Source organism: Octodon degus, unplaced genomic scaffold, assembly GCF_000260255.1.
Source record: "Octodon degus isolate 3935 unplaced genomic scaffold, OctDeg1.0 scaffold00009, whole genome shotgun sequence".
Taxonomy (NCBI): domain Eukaryota; kingdom Metazoa; phylum Chordata; class Mammalia; order Rodentia; family Octodontidae; genus Octodon; species Octodon degus.
The window spans coordinates 1,255,045-1,265,754 of NW_004524585.1; positions in this window are offsets into that span (position 1 = coordinate 1,255,045).

The following is a 10,710-nucleotide window of genomic DNA, read 5'->3' on the forward strand; positions in this document are numbered from 1 at the left end:
ATCCCCCAGCACCACATGCCAGCCAGCCCCGCCCCCTGGTGGGCTGAGCTGGCCACACACACACACACACACACACACACCACTCTCTCTCTCTCTCTCTCTCTCTCTCTCTCTCTCTCTCTCTCTCTCAAATAAATAAAAAAAAATTATATATGCTGATACCTGTGAACTAAAGCAACTGTACTGAAGATGGCAATGTATAATAGTAGGGTCACACTTGGAATGCCTGTCATTCTGGTCTTCTAAATACATACTGCTTGTCACCACATACCAATTATTGCCATACTGTCTCTCAAGTAAGTGTATGGTTTTTTAAAAAAGGTAATAAATGAAAACAAGAGACAAGAAAATAAGATGTCACAGGACTGTCCTGCTACAATGCTGTGTATGGTTACATTTATAAATTTCTGTGTAAAGATACGTAATTTTTTATTCACATTTTAAATTTTTTTTATTTTTTAAATTTTTTCTTCATATTCTGTAGGGACTTAAAGTTTAACATATCAATATTTGATGGAAAAATATCTGTTTCATGTTATGCCTAAGTTGTTTGATATTCAGACAGATAGGTTATACCCAACTGCATATGTTGTAGGATAATAATAAGCTTCTCTTTAGATGATTAACAATCTAAGTTTGCAGACCAAAAATTAGAGAAAAAGGGCTGCAAGGACAGCCAACATCTTGACCCTAGGCTTTCAAGGTCAGAGAAGATTCAGGACATAGGAGAACCTGTACATCATGTAACTCAGTTCTGTCCTAAATTTTCTGATCAAGGAGATTATAGGGCCACAGAGGAATACTAATATGATGATCTATTAGAGTGTGCCTAAGGAGAGTCACATGGAAAGAAAACATTCTCTCAGGCTTTCACAGAGAGCAAATTGGTTAAACAATGGCCGTGACTCATGGCTGACACTGACAAAGGATCTACAAATTGAGGTGCAGGGTTTCAGGATAAATCCTGAGGGGACTTGGCTGACGTTATCAGATACAAAAGTTGCATTTGTTATATAGGTCTTGCTTTATCTTGGTCTTAACCATCCAGCAGAAAGATAAAAAAAAAAAGATGTAAGTGGTGAAGCCACATGGGTATGCTGGGCTGTAAAGGGCACAGGTCAACAACTTCTGACATTGCCAGTACTGCAGATGACCCATTACTATTATGGACTACTGGACTATATTGGATTATTTTACTGAATTCACACACCTATAATATTTAAATGACAATGGAATACCCTTCTCTGACAAAACTAAACAAAAAAAGGGAATACAAATGAGTGACCATTTTGTATCTGTATATACAAAATAGTTAGGATACATATACAGATACTTTCTCTTAATTCAATTAGAGGAAAGATTTGTACTAATAGTGTTTGGACAGGATATCATGTCAGCATCTTGTACTATGAATAACCACTAAAAAGATAACAAGCAATGTATTTATTATTGAAACTCTCCTACTAATCGGTTTTGAGACTGTCTTGTTGCTATTTGCTTCTCAATAAAATTATTTTTAAAAAAGTAAAATCATACTAATATGCTGAGCTGTAAAAGGCTCAAGTCAACAACTTCTGACATCACCAGTCCTGCATATAACCCACTAATATTATGGACTACTGGACAACATTAAATTTTTAAAAATTTAAATCAACCCATTTTCTTTTTTATTAATTTTATTGAGAAAGATATAGCAATGAGACAGTTTCAAAATAGGTTAGTGGAACAGTTGCAATAATTAATACATTACATATTGTTGTCTTCGTGGTGGTTGTATGTAGTGCAAGATGAGGACATGATATCTTGTCCAAACACTATTAGTACAAAACCATTTTTATTGCCAAGAAAGAACATACTTTGAACCTACCAGCCTCATTTTTTCTATAAAAATGAGAATACTTAAAGAGAGCAGAACAAGAAATTTGCTTCCTTTAATATTTGGAGTAATATAATACTGGGATGGCCATAACCAAGGGTACAACTGACAAAATGATTCCATGTTGTGAAATAGTATATAACTATGTAAAACAATGAGTTAGATTTCTTCACGTTACTATAACATTTTAAGTATAACAATTTGCTGAGTAAAGTGAAAGGCATAATTATATTTTTTCTAAAACTCAATAAAGCACAGGTTCTAGGCTACCCTTATATGTTTTCCCATGAGCACAGAAATGTTTGTTTGTATGATTATTCTTCTACTAACATGATTTTGTTCCTTTTTTATATTTTGGATTTAATTTTTGTTCATGTCTAAATAGCTAGCAAAGCGAAATCAGTTTAGTCACTAATTTTTCTGCTGCGTTCATAAATACAGGCATATAAAACTTTCAGTACAAATGTCTCTTAAAATACATTTTAATAAAATTTTTAAACTTTTAAATATTACATTGAACCATTTAAATCATGGCATGTTTCATTTTTATTGTGACTTCTCACAGTTTTTATGTAACCATACTTCTTAACTTGGAGGCTTATTTCCAGCTTGAGTTTTCACTTTGGTTTCTGTTATTCTTTGGGTTTGTCATGGATAACTACTTTGTTCTGTGATCAGAGGATATACTCTGTTGATTTTAATACACACAAATTTATAAACGTTTTATGTATGCTTAAAATGTGTAATTTACAGTTTCAAAGTATGCCTTCCTTACCACTAGAAGAATTTGCTCCCACTAGTACTGTCTATTTGAATATTTCTTATTTTAGCACTATCAATATTTATTTGTATTTAAAACACCTGTTATGCCTATCGATAATTAAAATTTATGCTGTTGCTTGGTTAATTAAACCACTTTTAATTATGAAATAGCTGCTTAATCAATAATGATATATTTCTGAAATTATGTTTCATTTAATATCAGTACTGTATGCTAGACAAGCATACTTTAACTAATGTAGTACTAATTTGGGTAAGTTATTGGTAAAGTGGGACAAATAAGTTATATTCTTCATAATAATTATGGAATATGAATTGAAAATAATCAACTTTATTTATTCAACCTGAACTTTCTAGCATCTTCACTATAAAGTTCAAGTGATATATATATATATATATATATATATATATATATATCATATAAATTAAAATTATTCTGCCTAGTCCTTGCCTTTCATGATTTTCCATTTCTTTTCTTTTTGTGTGAAATGTTCCACTACAACCCACTGGGGGCACTCACTGCAATTCAACCAACCAAATAACCATAGACAAAAACCTCTAAAACTGGAAACCCAAATAATTCTTGCCTCCTTATAAACTGATTATCTTATATACTTTGTATAACGATAGAAATATAGGTAACACGAGTGCTAACTTTTCCTGCATGGGAGATAAAACCTGATAAAGTAACTTTAATAGTCTTTACAAAAAAAGTAGAACTACTTAGAATCTGATATTTCCCTAACCAATTTCTTCAGGTTGCACAACATTTAACTAAACTTTATTGTTCCATGGTTACAGCCTGGCACAGACAGACTTGCCCAGTCCTCTTAAAAATACTTGCTCCAGATCTCCATGGCAGCACACATCCACAACTCCTCTGAGAAAAACAAGCAACAGTTGTCTGAACAGGTATTCATTAGCTTAGTAGATGAAAAGCCTATTAAAAATGACTCCAGATGCCAGAAATCAACAGGTTACCAAGAACTTATCCAGCCAAAATTTTTCCTATAAGATGATTAAAGGGAAAAGCATTTACTACAACTCTAATTAAGGAAACTTGCCCATTGCTAAAAGTTTCTGAAATCCACAAGTCCTTGAGTATAACCCAATTCTTTGATTTCAGTGCAAGTTAGGAAAGTTTCTTTCTCCCGAATATCACCATCATCTGAAAACCACACAACTTTCTCATTACTCCTAAGGCACATGAAAATCACCAACCCATTAATTCTTGAAATGTTTTGCCTGACATGTTTTAAGAACTGCCTAAGTTCCCTTGAGGTCTGGCACTAAGTCTGGCTGGGTTACATGAAAATTATACACATTTAATAAAAAATTTACTGAAATTTTTACGGCAATTGATCCAGACTGTTTCATGAATTCTCAAAGCTGAATGTTCCTAAGCAAATGTATTATAAAGTGAAAGGTGCTGGGACTACTTTGGAAGACCACTCTATTATACAAAGCTATCACAGTTATGCAAACTCAGTAATGATTTCAGAGTTATAATGAGATCATACTTGATTAAAATATTTGCTAATGATGAGCATAAGGCAAACACTTTCATAAAGCAATCATCCCACATTCTTTTTTTTTTTTTTGCTGGCTCAGGTTGCCTTAAGGGTGGGTCTGATAAGGCAGGTGGGGATCGAACCATGGTATCCTGCCCCTGACTGTGTTTGTATGTGCAGGCGCTTAAACAACTGAACTAACCGGCAGGCTCCTTACCCCACATTCGGAGTGAAACAAACATGAGCGCATTTAATAGATATTCAATGAGTAACAAATAAATAAAAAGTTAAAAAAATTGTGAGCCTCCAAACAATAACAGAAAGTTTATTTTCTTCCTACTTTTAATTTTGAAAATTTCAAAAGTAATATTTGTATTATTTGTCCTCTTAGCATGTGCATGTGTGTGAGAGTTGTATCTTTTGAAAATTGCCTGTAATAGCAGCAATACAATGCTATTATATAATATACAACCTATTATCAAAATTTCTCAATTATGCCAATAATGTCCTCTGTTGCTTTTTATAATTTCTGTTTTCTATCTATAATTCTATTTTCAATGTAAAATTTGTGTTTTCTATTTAGAATCATGTTTTCTATTTATAATTACTGTTTTCTATTTAGAATTCTGAGAATTCATTATATCTCCCTTTTTGAAAGCCCTACAGTTATTTTAATATACTATGATGTGCTTATTATAGTTCTTCAAAATTCATGGTGAAGTCCTAACCCTCAGTACCTCAGAGTGCATTTGGAGACAGGTTCTTTAAATCAGTGATTAAGTTAAAATGAGATCAGGAGGTTGGGCTTTAGCAATATCACTGATACATAGCCACAAATATTTCTCTCTTTCTCTCTCTCTCTCTCTCTCTCTCTCTCTCTCTCTCTCTCTCTCTCTCTCTCTCTCTCTCTGTCTCTCTCTCTCCTTATATATCAATAAAAGAAAATTAAAGAATAGACATAAATGGAAGACCAAGCTAATACACAGGGGGAAGATGGTCATCAACCAGCCCAGGTGAAAGGCCTCAAAAAAACAGTGCTGCCAACACCTTGAGCTAGGGCTTCTAGCCTCCAGAGCTATGAGAAAACAAATGACTGAGCCACTTGTTTTGTGGTGTACTTTGTTACTGGCAGCACTAGCAAATACATAGATAACAGATAGATAGATAGATAGATAGATAGATAGATAGATAGATAGATAGATAGATAGATAGATATTGCTGTATTATATGAGGTACTTGATAACTCCACTTACACTGATACTAATATAATCATAATCATGTGCTCAATAAGAGTGGTAATTATGGATCTTGAAATTCTACATTTGGTTTTATTTCCTCTGGAAATTATCACAATCCTTAAGACTTAGTACTGTCATTTTTGTGGTCCTTGATGGATAAATGAATTAAAATTACCTTATGAACTGATTCTTTCCAGTAATCAGTTGTGCCACTACTTTTGAAATCTCATGCAACAAACATTAGTTTTAATTTATTCCTCACTTTCCGAGGGCTGATAAATCTTCTCATATTCTCTTTATCTATCTGCATAACTGTAATCTAAAAAAAAATTTTCCCTCAGGAAATTCTTAGAATTTAATAGTAGAGACAAAATATCCAATTTACTAAATGCCTTTTCTTCAAATGACTTCTTTTTTCAAAATATGTCAAGTTAACTCAAAATAATCAGTACCAATGAGAAAAATTTACCTAATAAAAACACTATTTTATTTCAAGTAACTCTACTGTTCGTTTTTTATTATTTTGTACATACATTTACAGAATGTAACAAAGGTTGACCATATTTGTGTTTATATTCTCTTCTATTTTGTAACATAGAACATATTTTCCAATGGTAAATAATTTTATATCTTCAAGGTCATTAATCTCCAGAACTTCACAGATGAGAAAAAGCAGAAGGCTCCTGTTCTGGACTGTGCTTTGTCATGGATTCTTGTTGCTAGCAACACACAAAAGTACTGCTGGCTGCTGCTGATGCCCCTGTTAGTCTAACTAAATATGGATGAATTTTCCCTCCAGTGAAATGTTGTCCATAAGTATATACATTTGATTAGAGAGTGAGTATGAATCACTAAAAATTGAATGCAATTGTAACATAAATTATTCAAAATTTAGCTTCCAATCTGCTGTTGATATCCAACTGAATTAAGTATTGTTCTCAGACATGGTTTATGTTTAAAGAATTAAAAGGATTGTTGATTGAAATTTCTAGTAAGCATATTGGCCAACACAAAATGATCACAAGTTATTGTTTTATCACATTTTTAGGCTTAGTTAAGGAGAAATTAATATTTGTTGGGTAATGTTAGAAAATGCAAAATTAAAGATGTTTCAGTAATATGGAAATTATGAAAGACTACTTGCTGTATTGTGAATCTCCAAAAAATATGGTAGATTTTCTAACTCTAAAATTTAAAGTAATTTATGACACCCAACAAAAAGCATAGCTATAAACACCTAAGCATTTCACATTATTTGCAAATAATTAGTAAGACAGTATCATTGAAATGTGAAACAAGGTAGAAGAACAAAGTCTTATGAACATGATAAAATCTTAGGCCACATATTTATTCACCTATGACTCCTTATCCAATTTATAAAATAGAGATAAACCCATAGGTTATTGCAAAAGTTGATTGACATATTCATAGCACAATTGCTAACTTAACTAAAAATCACTGTATGACTATGAGTTGATATTACATTCGTAAGATCTTTAATGCATGTTTGTGGCTTTATAACACTTGATGTGTTTGATTAGAAAGTATCCTAACACAACAGTCTCTAATAATATAACCTGAAGTACTCTTTAGACATTTGCTTAACTGTAAGTCCAGACTCTGGACTATAACTATAGGTTTGAAAGTCTTCCTATTATTCAAATTTAAATAAATGTTGTTAATAAGAACTACAAATATGAATATACTTACATTTTGAAACAATACAAAAAGTAAACTAAAAACCATTAAAATTGTCATGGTGAAAAACACAAGACCCAGAAACAATATCTCTGATTTATGTATGTGTGTTCATGTGTGTCTATGTATGTAAGCACCATTCATATACACATATACACACTTTGGGAACCTGCAATTTTTTTTGTTTTATGTCATAATAAAAAATTATTTTATGTATAAAAGATAAGCAGTACCTAAAATAAATGAAACAAATGTAGCTGCATGTCAAATTGTTGACAAAACCACAGAGGATTATTTCTCTCTCTCTTTTTTTTTGTAGTTAATACAGGTGTACAGGGTCTACAGAGTCTACAGGGTCGCACTATGTAGGTCAGACTCATAGTGATTCTCCTGTTTTCAGCCTCTGAAGCGCTGGAATTACAGGCACATCACAACTCCCAGTCTCAGTCGCCATCTCAGCATGTCCCCTGGGCAGGGCTGGCCCATATGCCAGGGATCTAACCCCAGCCGCTGCGCTCTGCCTAAGCAGGCACTTTCGTCTGCTGAGCTAACTGGCCTGCCCCATGGAGGATTATTTCAAATGTCAATACTTACAATATTTCTTACTATCACTAGCAAGATATATCCTAATGAGGAAAATCAAAAAGAAATAACTAACTGCATTCAATAGTCATTTTATTCATGATATTTGTGCTGTTATTTTGAGATTATAGCATGTCTTGGATGATAAAATGAATGGAAAAGCTGGCACTAGAACAAATACATGCAAATATGAATTATCAATGATATAATGCAACTCACTTGTCACCTTCATAATTAGTAAAGGATCCAAAATTAATTATTATACATAATTTATTCTTTCTTTGCTGTGCACAGTATATTTCATGCTGCTTGGCTGAGATAATTATTAATTTAAAAGCCTGTTGCTTCAACTGCAGATGACTGAGAAGTCCACCAAATGCCCTACAATGGTGACAGTGGGTTTTTAGTGTTTTCAGTGATACAACAGTCCACTGACCATGCGTGCCACAGGATCACCACGACTGCCCTGCAGGATCAGCTGAAGTGATTGCTGAGATGACACCACAGGATGGCTTCTCCCTCTTCCCACTCTCGATTCCTTCCTTTCCCAAGAGCTTTCTGTAAGTGCCCTAGACACTAAATGCCATCACAGGGTTTGATTCCAAAGAAATCCACCTGCTTAATGTCATGTGCAGTTCAAAAAGCAAATATTAAGATAAGATTTTAAAGTGAAATCCTCCACATATGAACTGATAATGAAGATGCTATTACTAATGGCAGGTGGATCACATAGACTCCAGCAAAACATAGTGGTTAGATTTGTAATATTTTCACCAGACTGCTGTACTGGAGGGAAATGTATTAGCTATTGTAATATGTCATATATTTGAGAAACATGATGAGAATAATTATGGAAATTATAAAGATTACAACTGACATGTAACATCGCAGAAGAAAAATTACTGAGTGATGAATCTGCAATTAACAGCAAGGTGTTGTGCCATGCTGGCCCTGTTCCCAGTGTGTGCTGAGAGAGCAATTAAGACTGGGCGTGATGGCACATCCCTGTAATCCCAGCACTTGGGAGGCTGAAAACAGGAGAATCACTATGAATCAGATCTACATAGTGAGACCCTATAGACCCTGTAGACTCTGTAGACCCTGTATTAAGTACATTAAAAAAAATAAATAAAAGCAAGGTATAGGCTGGGGAGATATCTCAGTGGTCTAAGCTCCAGCCTGGCAAGTGTAAGGACCAGGGTTCGATTCCTGGTACAACATGCTATGCTGGCCATGCCCTGGCTGCGCCCTGCTGGCCACCAAAACTGAGGGGGGGTGGCACACACCTGGGGAGGCTGAGACAGGAGGATCACTATGAGTCTGAGCTGTGTAGCAAGACCCTGTACAAAGTAAATAAATAAATAAATAATTTTTTTTAAAAAATAAAGCAAGGTGTAAATGTCATAGACCACCTTGGTGAAAAATGACATATGTATAGAAAGATAATGACCATAAGACCTATGAAGGTATCTAAATTGAAGAAAGTGATTAAACTTCTAACGAAAGAAAGTCTGCAAAATGAATGTCAAATTTCTGTTTGGGAAAGAATGTAATCCTAACACATAGGTTAGGGAGGTCTAGGTTTATGTTCCTGAAAAGGTCTTGAGTTCTCTTTGAAACCTATCAGTCCTAGGAACAGTGCCTAATAGATGTCCTGCACATTACCCTCCAACTTACTACCTCTCAGGACAATAAATCTGCAATTGTAACCAAATGCTATTAAAATGAGCATAAGAACCTTCTTCACAGAAAAATTCTAGCTAACACATGCAAAAGGTTCACAGAATGTGCAAATCACCATTTGTATTCTGTAATGAAATAACAGATTTCTTCATGAGACCAATCCTGTACTTGTCAACTAAGATCTCTGGGTCAGGATCTAATGGGCAACATTTTGCCCAAAAGAAAACACATTAACTCACTCATTAGTCACTAACAGTGGAACAAACTGATGTGGTATTTCCTGGATGTGATGGAAGATGCTCTATGTAGCAATAGCGGTGAAGTATTTTTTCCAAAAGTTAAACCTAAAATGTGGGATTTAAAAGAACAAGTATGTGGAAAAATTTTCATGGCTATTGAATCATTACTCTCAACAAATACATGGCATTATAAAAGGACATTTAGAAACATTGAACAAATGCAATTGTGGTCCTCATTTGAATTGATTCTGAAATAGCTACAAGTTATTTACTTATTTATTATTTCTGTATATTTTAGGGAAGGCTCTACAGGCTGTTCAGGGTCTCACTACTACATCGGACTCATAGTGACTCTCCTGTTTACAGCCTCCCAAGTGCTAGGATTATGAGGGCAGGCCACCACACCCAGTCTCAATCTCTGGCTCAGTGGGCCCCGGGGGCAAGACCTACATGTAGGCCCAGGGATTGAACCCCATCCCCTGCACCTGCTTGCAGGCAAATCCACTGAGCTATTTGGCTGGCTCTACAGTTACTTCTTTTAGAGAAACAAATTAAAACAAAATATTGGGCAGGTAGATAATGTGACATTATAAAATAGTATAAATAATAAAATATTACTAAATTGTCTTAAAATTCTAATTGATTAAAAATTTATTTTTACAAAGGGCCAGCCAAATAGCTCAGCAGATTAAATTGCCTGCGAGCAGGCGCAGGGGCCAGGGTTCGATCCTTGGATCTGCTGTGCAGGGCCTGCCCTCAGGGCACACTGAGACAGATTGAGACTGGGCATGCTGGCACACTCCTGTAATCCCAGCTTTTAGGAAGCTGCAAACAGGAGACTCACTAAGAGTCAGATCTATTAGTGAGACCTGGAACACTTTGTAGACCCGCCCTAAAATAAAAAATAAAAAAATAATTTATATTTACAGGTAAAATGATACAACTATCTGCTTTATAATTATATAAGGGAAATGTTCAGCTAGATGTGGATGAAATAAGACCGAGAAAACATGGGCTGGAGAGATGGCTCAGTGGTCTAAAGCACCTACTTAGAACAAGCTTAGCAAAAGCATCAGGGACCACAGTTCAATCCCCCAGCACCA